This window comes from Monodon monoceros, unplaced genomic scaffold (assembly GCF_005190385.1).
Source record: "Monodon monoceros isolate NGI ecotype Baffin Bay Population unplaced genomic scaffold, NGI_Narwhal_1 Super_Scaffold_3, whole genome shotgun sequence".
Taxonomy (NCBI): domain Eukaryota; kingdom Metazoa; phylum Chordata; class Mammalia; order Artiodactyla; family Monodontidae; genus Monodon; species Monodon monoceros.
The window spans coordinates 40,302,587-40,320,505 of NW_021703780.1; the positions used below are offsets into that span (position 1 = coordinate 40,302,587).

The 17,919-nt window shown below is 44.5% G+C and overlaps 1 protein-coding gene across 3 annotated transcripts in view; it reads right to left on the bottom strand.

Annotated features, from left to right (window-relative positions):
- Positions 1-17,919, bottom strand: part of LOC114907655 (gametogenetin-binding protein 1-like) — a 79,396-nt gene that overhangs the window by 18,640 nt on the left and 42,837 nt on the right. Inside the window, exons 1-2 of one of the 3 annotated variants that reach the window (XM_029243397.1) lie at positions 16,467-16,887; positions 15,250-15,362 (exon numbers count right to left, since the gene is read on the bottom strand). The exons of 1 other annotated variant lie outside the window; for it this stretch is intronic. The gene's annotated coding sequence lies outside the window, so the exon portion shown is untranslated. Of the gene's footprint in view, positions 1-2,066; positions 2,103-15,249; positions 15,363-16,466; positions 16,888-17,919 lie in introns of those variants that run through there. One more of the 3 variants, XM_029243399.1, reaches the window with a different exon arrangement.

Sequence of the window (17,919 nt, forward strand, 5' to 3'; positions counted from 1 at the left end):
GAGCCAGTCCCTCTAAAATGTGAAAATAAATAAGAATGCATGCTTTCTTTCATTCATTCAACAAACATTTATTGGATACCATGAAGGCTCTATAAACCCAAATGGACTGGAATGTCTGAGAACTTTGCTCTAGTATTTGTATTTGTCTCGTTATGTATATGATTTACCGGTAGGAACTGAGTTGTATCTATTGAATTTGTTTGTCAATTACTGCTAATCAAATAATAGGACTTCATTGTAATCTTCAAAAATATTTTATTATTAATAATAAAATCTGGGGCTTCCCTGGTGGCGCAGTGGTTAAGAATCTGCCTGTCGGGGCTTCCCTGGTGGCGCAGTGGTTGAGAGTCCGCCTGCTGATGCAGGGGACACGGGTTCGTGCCCCAGTCCGGGAAGATCCCACATGCCGCCGCGGAGCAACTAAGCCCGTGCGCCACAACTACTGAGCCTGCACTCTAGAGCCCACGAGCCACAGCTACTGAGCCTGTGTGCCACAACTACTGAAGCCCATGTGTCTAGAGCCTGTGCTCCACAAGAGAAGCCACCACAATGAGAAGCCTGCGCACTGCAATGAAGAGTAGCCCCCAGTCGCCGCAAATAGAGAAAGCCCGCCTGCAGCAACAAAGACCCAACTCAGCCAAAAATAAATAAATTTGTAAGAAAAAAAAACCACAATGTACACTGTACACCTGAAACTAACATAACATTGTAAATCAACTATACTCCAATAAAAATTTTTAAAAGTAATAAAATCTGAGTTTTTATTCTGTGTCGGATACATACTATACCCTTTATATATTTTATCTTGATTAATTTTCACAACTTTATGAAGTATGCCCATTTAGCAGATAAAGAAATTGAGGTTTAGAGAGGCTAAGTAACTCCCCAGAGTCTAAGTGAAAAGTGCAAGTGTAAGTAAAATCCAAATCTGTTTTATACTAGGAACCTAAGATTTTTCTGAAGTCTATGATCTTTACCATTATGTTACTCTGCTTTCTTTTTATTATAACTGGGAAACACAGTTATAGGGATAATAGAAGAAAAAACTAAAAATCACCATAATTCATTTTTCTTAACGTTTGTGTAGTCCTTTTCCAATTTTTTAAAAATGTACATACATAGTCAATAACCATGTATCAGTTAGTTATTGCTGTGTAACAAAACTATCCCAAAGCTTAGCAACTTAAAACAATAACCATTGATTATTCCCCACAGTCAGTGGTTCAAGTGGACAATTCTGCTGATCTGGGCCAGGCTTGGCTGCTCTTAGTTGGGTACATTCATGTGTTTGTCATCAATTGGCAGGTCAGCTGAGGGCTGGCTTGTCTAGGATAACCTCAGCTGGGCAACTCAGTTTCCTCCATGTGTCATTCATGTCCCTCTGGCAGCTTAAGCTGGGAATGTTTTGGACATGTTTTCATGGTGATCACAGAGGAGCAAGAGAAGTAGCAGAGGAGACTTCCCTGGTGGTCCAGCAGTAAAGAATCCGCCTTACAATGCAGGGGATGCAGGTTCGATCCCTGGTCAGGGAACTAAGATCCTACATGCTGCAGGGCAACCAAGCCTGCGTGCCACAACTACTGAGCCCACGTGCCACAACTACTGAGCTTGCACGCCTCAACTAAAGAGCCTGCATGCCACAAACTACAGAGTCCACGCGCCCTGGAGCCCACATATCACAACTAGAGAGAGAAAACCCACGTGCCACAACTAGAGGGGAGCCTGTGTGCCGCAGCTAGAAAGAAGCCCGTGTGCCACAACGAAGAGCCTGCGCACCTCAATGAAAGATCCCTTGTGCCACAATAAAGACCTGACGCAGCCATAAATAAATAAATAAATGAAAAGAGAGAAGTAGCAGAAACACAGTTTTTCTAACCTCTACTTATGTCAAGTCAGCTAACATTACTACAATGGCCAAAGCAAGTCACATGGCTAAATTCAGATTCTTTAGGAGGGTGAGAAATTAGACTCTGCTTCTGTTATGGAAGGAACTGAAAATTCACAGGACAAAGGGTGTGAATATAGGGAAGGGTGAAGAATTGGAGCCATCAATTAAATCAACCTACCAATCTGTCCTCTGGCCACAATTATTTCTGTTCTCTCTCCATGCAAAATATGCTCATCACCATTTCAGGACCCCCAAAAGACGCATCCATTCACGACATTAGGCTCAAAGTCCAGGATCTTGTGATCTACATCAGGTCTGAATGTGGCTCTTGAATGCAATACCTATGATCTAAAAAGACAAGTTATTTATCCCCCACACACCCAAAATACAATGGTGAGTCAGGGACAGAATAACAATAGACACTCCCCTGAAAAAGAATAAGGAAGAGTAGTTGGCATATGGAAGTCACTGGTCCAGAACACTTCTGAAATCAGCTGGGCAAATCCAGCCAGGTCCCCCTACTCTGGGGATGGGGAATATTCTCTGATGAGACCTCGTTCTCTTCCTTCAGAATGGCTCCCCAATCCACTATTCTCCATGGCTTTTGGCTCACCCAACTCTGAGGGAGTCTTTCCTTTCCCATCATGCTCCTTTGATAGAGGTAGAATACGATAGTTATACAGGTAGTTGTAGAAGTCCCAGTAGGCGGCTACAGATAGAGAGGGAAACCTAGGAAACTTTGGGAGACCACTGTACGTTAATGATTGCTCAAGAAAGCTATTGGAACGTTGTGGAACAAAGCAGGCTGGCTTAACTATAAAGCCATAAATAAAAGCACGAGATATGCCCCAGGCCATTAGGTGGAAGAAAAATGTCACCACCCTTCTCTGATTTGAATAAACCGCTATGATAATCCTAGTTTGACCTCTGCCACTCTCCTGCCTGATACGAAGCAAGGAGGAACTAGTGATGTAAGCCTCACGTCTATTCGAAGGAGGTGGTCTTTTCCCCTCCCCCTTTCCTTTGACTATAAAATTGTAGCCCACTTAATCCTCAGGGCAGAGCTCCCTCACCTGCCTGCTTGCATCTCTTACAAGCATCCTATATTAATAAATCTACTTCTTGCCTATCATTTTGCCTCTTGCTGAATTCCTTCTGTGCTGAGACACAAAGAACATGAGCCTCAGCAAGTCCAGATACCATGTGAGTGATTCTAATTAAAAGACTGTGGGTTCAAATCCCAAGCAGGGTTTTGGCCAGGTTCGAGTCCCGAAATGAGTCCCAATCTGAGGTGCACGGTTTCACCTTGGCTTCAACGGAAGAAACAACCACTGATGGTAGCTGAGAAATTTTCTCAGCTTGCTTTCTCCCAGCAGACAGTAGGAAGCCTAGAGGCCTTTGTACAAGTTGAAGAGTCAGTTCTTTGCACAGAGCCTAGACTAGCAGTGATTTTGGGGGTATAAGACCCTTAAAAACTTTGGAGTTTTTCTATGTATCTGATTGACTTTACTTCATGCACCAAGAGCCACACCCAAAATTCTCTTGGGACATGCTTCTCTGTTGACTAAGTCTCCATTGACTAAAGTCTCTGGGCTGTATCAGGATGCTGTGGGAGTAATGCCTTAAAATTCCTAGAAGCCCTTTTGTCCAGCTGAGACTGGACTAGGCATTGCCTTGATTTTTTCAGAGGACTTAACAGTATTCAGCCACACCTTTGAGGCCATTTCTTAACTTTGATCATTTTTTACTGACCTAAGAGGCTGGGAATGAGAAATAATTTTATTTTCCAACCCAGAAAATTCTGCCCCCGCTTCACATTTCCTCCAAATTCTGCTTATAAGTTGACCAGTTCTTCCTTTAGCTCATCTCTTTCTTATAAAATTTTATCAAACACAGTTTAAGAAGGTAGGGTGGGCTTCCCTGGCGGCGCAGTGGTTGAGAATCCACCTGCCAATGCAGGGGACACGGGTTCGAGCCCTGGTCTGGGAAGATCCCACATGCCTTGGATCAACTGGGCCCGTGAGCCACAACTACTGAGCCTGCACGTCTGGAGCCTGTGCTCCGCAACAAGAGAGGCCACGACAGTGAGAGGCCCGCGCACCGCAATGAAGAGTGGCTCCCCCGCTCGCCACAACTAGAGAAAGCCCTCGCACAGAAACGAAGACCCAACACAGCCAAAAATAAATTAATTAATTAATTAAAAAAAAAAAAAAAAAAAGAAGGTAGGGTAGGGGGTCCCCCAGAGGAAGAGAACCAGAGATAACCTTTTTAACATAAGAGAAACTTAAGCCATTCCATTTTGTAATCCAAGCCTGGCCACAATGCTTGCCCTTGCCGAATAGGTCTGGTGGTTAATGATTCTAATGGAACAAAAGAAGGTAAAAACAAACAGCTATTACCAGGCCAGGGAGATAACTTAACAATAGCAAAGATAATAAATCAGTTGTAAAGACTCCCAGTTCTGTTTCAACAGTAAAGGTTAGCCTGAAGCACATTCTTAAGCTGTTTTGCAGAATTCAAACCCCCTGGAGCACTCAACCACCAGATCAACTAAAACCTAAGGAATGATGATGTAGACCTTTTCTGACCTTGGTAACAGTCAATCAACTAGAGCCTGAACTCTGTTGACCTTCGCCCCATTTCTATGCTGAATTCTCTGCCCAAACCCCTTCATGAATATGTATGCACCCTTAGCTTAAGACTTACCTGATTTTGCTATTTGGTGAGACACTGCTTTGGAAAGGATCCCCAGTGTTCTTACGTGCTGCAAGTGATGAATCCTGCCTTCTCTAGATCTTTGGCTTGGTTGTGTCTTTTGGCTGCGACCCACCAAGAGGCGACCCAGTTTTCAGTTACCAATAGTAAGATCCAGCTGACATTTTCTGCATTCTGCCTGGAAATTTCTTGGCTCAAGTCTACAAGTTCACTAGGTATATTTTCTATCACAGGTGACAGTTTTACTAATTGTTTGCCACTACATATACAGGTCACCATTTCTCCTTCTTTAACACTTTCTTAACTATTTTTCAGCCCCCCTGCCACCCTGTCCCAGAGCAAAAGTCACATATTTTAAGCTTTTGTTAAAAGCTTAACAAAAAATTGGTATTTCTGGTACCAATTTCTGTATCTGTTAGCTATCACTGAGACAGAAGAGGAGGGAAGAGGGTAAGGCACAACCCTTAAAGAATGACACAGCTGTTGAGAAAAACGATACTACAATAGCTGGTCAGAACCGATTAGGCCCAAGTTGGCAGATGAGTCAACTTCCAGTGGACCTCGAGCCTCATTAAACACTCATTGTAATACATTAGCTAAATGACACACCCTCAGGTGACATGACAGTTCTGAGGCCGACTGTAAAAGGCCAAGAAGTGGGCAATAGTCCAATTCCTGGAAATCCCCGCCCCTTCTCCGAAATAGTTGGAATAATCCTCCCACTCATTAGCCTATGAAATTACCCAGCCCATAAAAACTAACCACCCCATGTTTTGGGTCGCTCTCACCTTCTGAGATGGCCCACACTCTGCTGAGTGTGTATCTCTCTCAATAAACCTGCTTTCATTTTACTACGGCTCACTCTTGAATCCTTTTCTGCGTGAAGTCAAGGACCCTCACTTGGCGGCCCGTCCCAGGGACTCGCCTGAGACCTGGGATGTTACCATCCTCTCGCGCCCATTTTCCCGCAACATCTTTACAAAGAAAGAGAAGGAAGGTGGGCTTCTCTCTCTCCCCACTTTGTCTTTGATTGCAAAAATGTAGTCCACTTAGTTTTCAGGGCAAACCCCTCTGACCCACCTGCTTATATCCTTCTCAAGTGTCCTATACTAATAAATGCACTTCTTACCTATCACTTTGTCCCTCACCGAATTCTTTCAGTGCCAAGGCATAAAGAATCTGAGCTTTGTTAAGTCCTGAGATGAGTTGTGTGGTTTCATTACTGCGTAACAACTCCAGACCTTAGTGATTTAAAACAATAATTGTAGGGGCTTCCCTGGTGGCGCAGTGGTTAAGACTCTGCGCTCCCAATGCAGAGGGCCCGGGTTTGATACCTTGTCAAGGAACTAGATCCCACCTGCATGCTGCAACTAAGAGTTCACATGCCACAACTGAGGAGTCCACGTGCCGCAACTAAAGACCCGATGCAACCAAAAAATAAATAAATAAATAAAACGATAATTGTAGATAATTTCTCACAACCAATGGTCAACTGAGCAGTTTTGTTGATTTAGATTGAGCTCACTAATGAATCTTCAGTTAGTCAATGGGTCTAGCTGGTGGCTGGCTGGTCTAGTATGACTTCTAGACAACTGGACTCTCTTCCATGTGTCTTTCTCACATCCCCCCAGCAACCAAGACATGTCCTCAAGCAAGACTGAGCACGTTCTTGAAGCAACTGCAGAAAAGTAAGAGAGGAAATGCCAACACGAAAGCACTTGTTTAATCTTCTGCAGGCCTACAGCCTGCTAACATCCTATTTGCCGACACCAAGTACCTGGCCAAGTCAGATGTAAGGGGTAGGGAAATGGGCTCTACATCCTTTTTTTTTTTTTGGACCGCACTGCGTGGCATGTGGGATCTTAGTTCCCCAATCAGGGATGGAACCCGTGCCTCCTGCAGTGGCAGCACAGAGTCTTAACCACTGGACCGCCAGGGAAGTCCCCTCTACGTCTGTTTTGAGAGGCATTATAAAGTCACAGGGCAAAGAATGTGGATACAGATAGAGGCCAAAAATTGGGATCACGAATGCAATCAATCTTATCACAGATTACTGACTGATTGATTGGCGAATTTTTCTTTTCTTTGAGAAACTAGATTGCTCTAAACCGATTTGATTTAAATATCAATCAAATAAGTATATTTTCTTCTTAAAATGTTTTTCTTAGGATCTTAACAATCCTTTAATCCAAAAACACAAGTATACACACTATTTCTATTTTTAAAAGCAGTCAGACTTCCCTGGTGGCACAGTGGTTAGGAATCTGCCTGCCAATGCAGGGGACACATGTTCGATCCCTGGTCCAGGAAGATCCCACATGTTGAGGAGCAACTAAGCCCATGCGCCACAACTACTGAGCCCACACGCCGCACCTACTGAAACCGTGTGCCGCAACAAGAAAAGCCACCGCAACAAGAAGCTGCACACTGCAAGGAAGAGAACACCCCGCTCGCGGCAACTAGAGAAAGCCTGCACGCAGCAATAAAGACCCAATGCAGCCAAAAAATAAATGAAAAATTTAAAAATACATATATTAAAAAAATTTGGCTAAAAAAAGAAAAAGCAGCCAAGGGACTTCCCTGGTGGTCCACTGTGTAAGACTCAGCGCTTCCAAGGCAGAGGGCCTGGGTTCGATCCCTAGTCAGGGAAGTAGATCCCACAGGCATGCCGCAATGAAGATCCATGTGCTACACGTGCCATAATGAAGACGTGCAGAGCCAAAATAAATAAATCTGTTTTAAAAATTAAAAAAAAAAAAAAAGCAGTCAATCATCTCAAAACCCAACTGTGGGGCTTCCCTGGTGGCTCAGTGGTTTGGAATCTGCCTGCCAATGCAAGGGACACGGGAAGATCCCATATGTTGCAGAGCAACTAAGCCTGTGCGCCATAACTACTGAGCCTGAGCTCTAGAGCCCGCAAGCCACAACTACTGAGCCCACGTGCCACAACTACTGAAGCCTGCGCGCCTAGAGCCCGTGTTCTGCAACAAGAGAAGCCACGACAATGAGAAGCCCGCGCACCGCAATGAAGAGTAGCCCCTGCTCACCGCAACTAGAGAAAGCCCGCACACAGCAACGAAGACCCAACACAGCCAAAAAATTAATTAATTAATTTTTAAAAAACACAACCCAACTGTGGACAGTGGAGGGATCACAGTAAGGAGAGGTGTGCCTCCCTGCAGAAAGACGTTTTTCTTCCCTTTTACAAAACTGCTTCCCAAATATGCACACGCACCCCTGCCTTGCATTTGGAAAAAGAAGAGACCCTGGAACTTCTCAACATTTATCTGAGTTTTGGGGAAAGGTTGTGACACGACGAAAGGAGAAAGGAAGAGATGAATATGTGTTGAGGTATTATGCTTATGACAGACATTTAAATTTGGCAGTACAGCTAAGATAGAAATCATTATGCCCATTTTATGGACGAAGCAAAAAAAGTATAGGTAAAAGAAAAAAGTATACTAAAGAAGGAGAACATGATAGTATCAAGTAATAGTTGCATCATTCACTCTAAAGTATTCATTTTTTCCTTGTATAGATAAATAATATAAAGTAGTAAATATACTGTATTAGTTTTCTTTAAATCTAAGTTTACAGTTAGAAGGTAATTATCTGACCTTTCTCTAGTTGTAGGGGTAAATCAGGAAGATGGTTGTAGAACTGTGGCAAGAAAAATATGAACAGAAAGTATTTTATTCTATCACCTTGGGAAGAAAAATAGAAATGACTAAATAAAAACAACCCATAATGTTACTTCATTTATGCAATGGTTAGGGAAAAGATTTTGGAAGGTTGAGATAGTCTCTGTGTGTTTTTTTTCTTTTTTTTCCGGTACGCGGGCCTCTCACTGTTGTGGCCTCTCCCGTTGCAGAGCACAGGCTCCGGACGCACAGGCTCAGCGGCCATTGGCTCACGGGCCCAGCCGCTCCGCTGCATGTGGGATCTTCCCAGACCGGGGCACGAACCCGTGTCCCCTGCATCAGCAGGCAGACTCTCAACCACTGCGCCACCAGGGAAGCCCGGTGTGTCTGTTTTTTAATGTGTCTATAATTTTTAAGACAATTTGACATATTAGAGAATCTGACAAATTAATCTTGTGATTTCTTTTTCTTTTTTTTTTTTTTGCTTGTCAAAATCCTGACTTTTTTTTTTTAATATTTATTTATTTATTTGGCTGCGCCGGGTCTTAGTTGCAGCATGCAGGATCTTTTAGTTGTGGCATGTGGGATCTAGTTCCCTGACCAGGGATCGAACCCGCACCCCCTGCATTGGGAGTGCAGAGTCTTAACCACTGTACCACCAGGGAAGTCCCTGACTTTTTTTTTTAACATCTTTATTGGAGTATAATTGCTTTACAATGCTGTGTTAGTTTCTGTTGTATAACACAGTGACTCAGCTATATGTATACATATATCCCCATATCCCCTCCCTCTTGCGTCTCCCTCCCACCCTCCCTATCCTACCCCTGTAGGTGGTCACAAAGCACCGAGCTGATCTCCCTGTGTTATGTGGCTGCTTCCCACTAGCTATCTATTTTACATTTGGTAGTGTATATATGTCCATGCCACTCTCTCACTTTGTCCCAGGTTACAGTTCCCCCTCCCTGTATCCTCAAGCCCATTCTTTAGTAGGTCTGCATCTTTATTCCGTCTTGTCCCTAGGTTCTTCTCACCATTTTCTTTTTCTTTTTCTTTTTTTTAGATTCCATATATATGTGTTAGCATACAGTATTTGCTTTTCTCTTTCTGACTTACTTCACTCTGTATGACAGTCTCTAGGTCCATCTACCTCACTACAAATAACTCAGTTTTGTTCCTTTTTATGGCTGAGTAATATTCCATTGCATATACGTGCCACATCTTCTTTATCCATTCATCTGTTGATGGACACTTAGGTTGCTTCCATGTCCTGGCTGTCTTTTTTTTTGTTGTTTTTGGCTGCATTGGGTATTCGTTGTTGTGCGTGGGCTTTCTCTATTTGTGGCGAGCAGGGGCTACTCTTTGCTGCGGTGTGTGGGCTTCTCATTGAAGTGGTTTCTCTTGTTGCGGAGCACTGGTTCTAGGTGCACGGTCTTCAGTAGTTGTGGCGCATGGGCTCAGTAGCTGTGGTGCGTGGGCTCAGTAGTTGTGACTCACAGGCTTAGCTGCTCCGCTGCATGTGGGATCTTCCCAGACCAGGGCTCGAACCCGTGTCCCCTGCATTGACAGCCAGATTCTTAACCACTGTGCCACCAGAGAAGCCCCATCTTTTTTTTTAATTTTTATTTTATATTGGAATATAGTTGATTAACAAGATTGTGTTAGTTTCAGGTGTACAACAAAGTGATTCAATTATACATATACATGTATCTATTCTTTTTCAAATTCTTTTTCCATTTAAGTTATAACAGAATATTGAGCAGAGTTCCCTGTGCTATACAGTTATTAGTATTAGTTATCTATTTTATTTTAGTTATTAGTTATCTATTTTATTTTATTTTTATCTATTTTATTTTATTTTTTATTTTTTATTAGTTATCTATTTTATTTTATTTTTAGTTACCTATTTTATTTTATTTTTTATTTTTTTTGCAGTACGCGGGGCTCTCACTGTTGTGGCCTCTCCCGTTGCGGAGCACAGGCTCCGGATGCGCAGGCCCAGCGGCCATGGCTCATGGGCCCAGCCGCTCCGCGGCATGTGGGATCTTCCCGGACCGGGGCACGAACCCGTGTCCCCTGCATCGGCAGGCGGACTCTCAACCACTGCGCCACCAGGGAAGCCCATAATTATCTATTTTAAATATAGCAATGTGTACATGTCAATCCCAAACTCGCAGTCTATCCCTCCGCCCCCCACCCTAATCTTGTGATTTCAAACTGAATTGTGTAATTTATTCTAGACTTGTGATTTGAAGCTTGAAAAGTATAAGATAATTTGATTACATTTGTAAATGGTATGGATATCTTGAAGACAACTTGATATGCCACATTTAGAAGCTTGAATTATTAGGTTTAGGAGAGTTATTTACATGCTTAAGATTTTTTTCTTGTTTGACTTGTAAATCTGTCTATGAGGCATTTGAAGTGCTTGAAAAAAAGCAAGTATATTAAATTTGTAAATGTAGTTTAAATATTTAAGAGAATTTAATTAACTAACTTTTTAAATGGCATGAGTAATGTTTCAAGCAAATCTAATATGTCAAACCCATGGGCTAACTGAACATTAATCAAGGAACAAGTTATTGCTCTTATTTTTATACAAAAAATACAAGATTTCTAAACAGAACATTAAAGTTAAGTAAGTTAAACTTAAGAAAATTTGTTTGTAAATTTAAAATTTTAATTAATTGAAAATTAAACATAAACAACTGCAAATAGTCCTTTCTCCTCTCAGATGTGTCCCTAGGGTACATGCCTCCTTGGCAGCCAACTACCTTCATCTCACAGTGTTGTCCTTCCCCGATCTCTGACAGCCCTTGTTACTGGGAACTCTTTCACTGGGCCCTGTTTTTTATGGTTATTTAACTTTTATAAGAATGCACGGGGCCTTCCCTGGTGCTGCAGTGGTTAGAAATCCGCCGGCTAATGCAGGGGACACGGGTTCCATCTCTGGTCTGGGAAGATCCCATGTGCCGCGGAGCAACTAAGCCCGCGCGCCACAACTACTGAGCCCGTGTGCCACTACTGAAGGCCGCGGCCTAGAGCCTGTGCTCTGCAACAAGAGAAGCCACTGCAATGAGAAGCCCCCGCACGGCAAAGAAGAGTGGCCCCCGCTCGCCGCAACTAGAAAGAAAGAAAAAAAAAAAAAAAAGCCCGTGCGCATCAACGAAGACCCAATGCAGCCAACAATACATTTTTTTAATTAAAAAAAAAAAAAAAAAAAAAGAATTTTGAGAGTAGACTCACGTGAAGGGTTTAGCAAGTACCTGGCATGGAGTAAACCCTCAATATGTTAGCTGTCCCTCCCACCCCCATCATCTCTGTATTCCACAGCATCCACAAGCCTCAAGAAATACTCATTGAATATCCTTTCTCTTGATCCAGTATTTTCTAGGACTTTGGCTTTAAAAAAAATCTAAATAAAAAAAGCACTTTATGGTCAAAAATGCTCATCTGTGACAAAATTTCAAAGAGCTAAATATTAGGACAGTTTATTTCAACAGTAGGGAAATTGTTGAGCAATTTTATTTATAATTTTATACACCACCTTGTTTCAAAAAAGGATTTAAGATGGCTTACAGAGGCCTAAACCAAAGAACAAGATAAAATACATTTAAAACAAACAAGAAATATAAGGCAAAGGGATGGAAAACAAAGATAGCAAAGTGCGAGGGGGCCAAGAGTAGGGTTAGCAAAAAACAACAACAACAACAAAAAAAAGAGTAGGGTTAGCAATACAAAAAAATACACATGCTAAAGTCATATATCCTTGACCGGAAAGATTTGCTATAAGCTTTCTAGCAGCCAACACCACTCAAATTCAAAACTCGAAGAGTCCATAGGCCAAAAACTAACAAATTGTTCTAAAAAGTTAAACTCCTCTGGAAAGCGAGATCATATGAAGGTCCTCCTTTGATTAGAGTGGGGTTGTGTAATGAACCAGCACCATCCTCAAGAGCTGTTTGGAGAGAAAACACAAGGGCGGGCTTCACCACTTCCCAGAGGATAGGCAAAGACACAACTCCGCGCCTCCATTCTAAGGAAGGCCGGTATTCCCAGGCACAATCCAGGTGATTTGACATCGAACGAGTAAATAAAGGATGATAATCCAGTTAATGGACTATTACAATGCGCACCACAGTACGGAGGTGGGGAGGGGAGTGCTTCCGTGAAAGAATATGGTGGAAAAACTGGAGATGACAAAAATATCAAACTATGTGTAGAAAATCATCAGAGTAAAATTCACTAAAATGTTAACTCGTTATTTCCGTATATTAGGAGTACCATTGCTTTTTTTTTCTATTTATTATTAATTTTTAGATGTCCAATGGGAAATACAGTGGGTAAAAGTATCTTGAAAGATGACTCACATAAAATCTGAAGAGTGATTAGGCTAAGCCTCGAAGCAGCGTCCCCGCGCATCCTAATCCCGGGTCGCATGTTTACGGTAAAAGCCCTGTCCCGGGGTACCCAGGCGTCCCAGGGAGCCGCCCACAGAGACGCAGGGTCCTCCGCACAGCCTAGAGAGGACCGGAAGTCGGCTGGGGGCGGGGTCTGTGGCTCCTTCAGACTCCAGGTCCGCTGGTGGCTCGTCGTTTTGCCGCTAGAAGGGATTCGGTCGAAATCGTGCTGTGGAGGGCAGACTAGCTGCACTCTATCCACCTGTGCTCCCTGTGACCTCAACTTGCCATGCCGCCAGCGCCCGAGGTGACAGTGGGTGCGGGTCCTAAGCCCCTGGCGGGGGTCGACGCCGGCCGTGCATCGCCCCGCGCTTGGGGTCGTCGGGGCTCTGCCCCCCTCGGTGCCCCCCGACCGCCTTTTCTCAGGCCCGTCCATCCCCCACGTCTCTTGGCGAAGCAGGTGATAGGATGACCCCGGGCCATCGTGGACAAACCTTCAGTTCCAAGAGCCGGTGACCTTGGAGGATGTGGACGTGGGCTTTAGATACGAAGAGTGGAAGCGCCTGGACCCTCCTCGGAAGGCTCTCTACGCGGACGGAATGCTAAAGAATTATGGAACCGTTATCGCACTGAGTAAGGGCTTTCCCGCGACCCACAGTCGGTCTGACTGGAAGGCTTAACTGCACTTTGTTTCTAACTGGGTCTTCCTCTGCACTCCCCGTCTCGTGTGTTGTGAAACGTTTCAGGGACTGGAGAGCTTCCCGAATTTGTCCAAGTAGACCTGTGAGTTCAAGTTTCTTTTTTTTTTGGCCGCATATGTACGTAACTTGCGGGATCTTAGTTTCCCGACCAGGGATCGAACCTGTGCCTAAACTCTGTAAGCGCTGAGTCCTAACCCCAGGATCGCCAGGGAAGTCCCCTGAGCTCAAGTTTCTAATTTCTTTGTTTGTATTTGTTTTTGGTTTTGTTTATGGGTTTTTTAGTATTTGTTTTTTTAGTCAGTATTTATTTTTTCTTTGCATTATTTATTTTTGATGTGGACCATTTTTAACATCTTTATTGAATTTGTTACAATATTGCTTCTTTTTTTATGTTTTGATTTTTTGGCCACGAGGCATGTGGGATCTTAGCTCCCCAACCAGGGATCGAACCCTGAGGGTTCTGCATTGGAAGGCGAAGTCTTAACCACTGGACCACCAGGGAAGTCCCTGCATTATTTATTTTTATGTCAGGCAAAAGGCTTGGAATTTGCCTCTGTCCCTCATTGGTATGGCACTCTTCTGGTGGGTGTGCTGCTGGGTGGAGCAGTGCAGTTCCTGATCCCCCCACCCCCACCCCCCCACCCCTCCCATGGACAGAGAGAGAGCCTAGAGGTGCTCCTGGGCCCTGAGGAAAGATATTTCTACTCATAGACTCATGTTGCCCGATTCTTATCTGTTAAAAGTGGGCAGTTTTTCAGCATTCTCAGTTACTGCCTTTCTCATACCTGGAGTTCTCTATAAGCAGGATCCCAGGCCTGGGACCAACTGGTAGGTTTCTAGGGTGGCTGCCCACTGCTATTGTCTTTCATGTCATCCCAGACACACAAAAAAGATGTGCTCACCAGGACCACACTGCTTTCCAGGCCTCAGAATATTCTGACCCCAGAGACAGCGTATTTCTCCGACTTCCCCAAATATAAGAAATAAGCCTTGGGAATTCCCTGGCGGTCCACTGGTTAGGACTCAGTGCTTCCACTGCAGGAGGCAAGGGATCCCTGGTCCGGGAACTAAGAAACTAAGGTCCTGCATGCTACATGGTGCAGCCAAAAAAAAAAGAAAAAAGAAATGAGTCCTTAGTTCCTTTTGTCACTGTAATCATGTAACAGAATGATTTAATTAGATTAAACTGGGGGGACATTAAGGTGGAGGACTCCTTTGCCAGCCCCTCATACTTCGTAGAAAAGGAGTCCCCGGGCTTCCCTGGTGGCACAGTGGTTAAGAATCTGCCTGCCAATGCAGGGGACACAGGTTCGAGCCCTGGTCCAGGAAGATCCCACATGCCACGGAGCAACTAAGCCTGTGTGCCACAACTACTGAAGCCCGCGTGCCTAGAGCCCCTGCTCGGCAACAAGAGAAGCCACTGCAATGAGAAGCCTGCGCACCGCAACGAAGAGTAGTCCCCGCTCACCGCAACTAGAGAAAGCCCGCGCATAGCAACAAAGACCCAACACAGCCAAAAAGAAAAAAAAAAAGAAAAGGGGTCCCCTACCCCAAGTGTTGGAAAAAGTAAAGAATGGATAGAGTTGAACTTTGTCCTTGATATGAAAGTGGGGTGAAAAGAGATTCCCAGGATAGTATCTAAAAAGGAAAACCGGAAATACAGTGGACCCTTGAACAACATGGGTTTGAACAGGTCCACTTACAAACCGATTCTTTCCCTAAATATGTCCTGCAGTACTACTCTGTCCTTAGTTGATTGAATACACAGATGCGGAACCGTGGGTATGGCAGCCCCACTGTAAAGTTATAGGTGGATTTTTGACAACTCAGAGGATTGGCACCCCTAACCCCGTGTTCAAGGGTCAACCGTATAGACGAGGCTTTACCTGCCCATTGTGAGGCTTTACCTGCCCATTGTCTGTATTTCCGTAGTGACCAGCAGAAAACCTTTATCTTAGAAGCTTTTTTAGGTGAGAGTGGACTGCAAGAAAGCAGAAACCTGGGAAGTCTTCAGCTAGTCCTGGGGAGAAAGGAAAGAAGGAAGGAAATGAGTATCTAGAGCCTGAGGGAAGGAGCCAAGGGGCGGGGACCAAGAGGAGGACAGCTTAACTGGGGCCCCCAGCAGAGTTGCCCTGATACCCTGATTTCTTGAAATGCTGACCCTTTTCCTTGCCCATAAATAGGATTTTCAGTTTATAAACCTGAGGTGCTAAGCCATTTGGAAAAAGGGGAGACCTGTGTATCTGGGCTGGACAAAGAACCAGAGTCACATGGGTAAGTGCAGGAAGGCCTTGGGGCCACCGACCTGCCCTGCCTTCAACTTGTACTGATAATTACTCATAAGTAATTCCAAAGGCTTGTGAATTCCATTGTTAAGAATATAGGCTCTTCCTGGTTGATTTTACTATTGCCAGTGATTATCCAGCCTTTTTCTCTCTGGTCTCATTCTGGTTCAAGGTTCCTGTGAAGGAAGGCTCAAGATGGTTATCTTTCCACCTTCATCAGGGCCCAATGGACTTAGGATTTCTAAATGAGCAGAGTATAGCATTTACAGTTTTTATGTGCTCTATTTTTTTTTTTAATAAATTTATTTTTTGGCTGTGTTGGGTCTTCCTTGCTGTGCACGGGCTTTCTCTAGTTGCAACGAGTGGAGGCTACTCTGTTGTGGTGCACGGGCTTCCCATTGCGGTGGCTTCTCTTTGTTCTGGAGCACAGGCTCCAGGCACGCAGGCTGCAGTAGTTGTGGCACGTGGGCTCAGTAGTTGTGGCTCGTGGGCTCTAGAGCGCAGGCTCAGTAGTTGTGGCACACAGGCTTAGTTGCTCCGCAGCATATGGGATCTTCCCAGACCAGGGCTTGAACCTGTGTCCCCTGCATTGGCAGGCGGATTCTTAACCACTGCACCACCAGGGAAGTCCCATGTGCTCTACTTAGAATGTGCATCTTCATCTTCCTTTGGAAATGGAAGCAGAGTAGAGAACGGGACTTGGATCTAGAACCCCCAAATTCTCAGAACCTTCATGTTCAAATAAGCACCTACTCTGAATCCAGTGGCCCCTGTTCTGACATTGGACTGAGAAAAGGTGTCTGGGTGATGGTGCTGAGACCTCCAACCCTCCTCCTCACCTGTGTCCTCTTGGTGAAGCCATAGGTAATTCTCATCCAGGGGAATGGGAAGAGGACTGGAAAGTTCTCTCAACAGGAATGGCTCTTTTGTCCTTTGAAATGAAGACCTTCCCTGGCTGCTTGGAGGACCAAGAGCCCACACCTGTTCTAGGCTCTCCTGGTTGCTGAGGAATCGGGCCCTGGCCCTAGTGCAGGACTGATGCGCTCCCGACGACGATCGAGACAGCTTGGTCCTGCCTCTCCACAGGTTTCCTAAAGGCAAAAGGATGACTTCAACCACCAGACATTTAAACAGTTGGAGCTTTATTGCTGATAAGGTTAACCTAAACATTAAACTTAAACTGATTAGACTTCTGTTTAAAAACTAAATCCAATAAAGTCATTGTTTTTATTCATTTTTGCCTTCATGGTCTTATGAGTAGAAGAGGTTGCTAATATATTTAAATAGTGCTACTAGGACTACAAATTATTAGTAACCAATCAGAATTAGAGACTTTAAAAGTTAAAGGTCACTTTCCCAAGATGTAGTAACAATCTCTGAAGTCCAGGAGTCTTGAAAGACTCCTTAACAATAGTCTTAGGACTTCCCTGGCGGTGCAGTAGTTAAGAATCTGCCTGCCAATGCAGGGGACATGGGTTCGAGCCCTGGTTGGGGAAGATCCCACGTGCCGCGGAGCAACTAAGCCCGTGCACCACAACTACTGAAGCCCATGCACCTGGAGCCCATGCTCTGCAACAAGAGAAGACACCGCAATGAGAAGCCCACGCACCACAAGGAAGAGTAGCCCCCGGTCTTCGCTAGAGAAAGCCCATGCGCAGCAACAAAGACCCAACGCAGCCAAAAATAATAAATAAATAAATTTATTTTTTAAAAAAAGGAAAAGGGCTGAATAAGATAATTATCGAACAGAACATGGGGATGTAATGGAATGCCATTTTCCATCTGTCACATCTGGAGGATTCTTGTTAAGTAGAACACACATCAAATTTAAGTCTCAGCTGATCCCAGCCATTCACGTCTTTAGGCCTACAATCATAACCTCTTCTGTCACTGATGCACCAGTGGCTTTTGAGCCAGTGGCTGACCCATAACCCCTGGTGTCTAGTGAGGAAAGGGGAGCAGAGGGTGGCTGGTGGGATGGCCCCTGACCCTGCTGAGTCCATGTATAGCTTCTGCTCAGATCCCCCTCCCCTTCCCAGGCTGGTATGTTATCAGGAATCTCAGGAGGGACCAGGGGGCTAAGAGTCAGAGATCAGCTCGTCTCTGCTGCCTTTTGTTTCGTCCAGGATGTCCAGAGAGGAAGACCCCAAACTCTTGTGTAGTCAGCCCTTGAAATAGGTCTTCTGAATTATTTACTTAGGACACAGTCGTTTTGATCTCAGGTGGCCTCAGCCTGAAGCGGCTTGAAGCAGGATTTCAGTTCCCAGCCAGAGACTGAAGTCAGGCCACGGC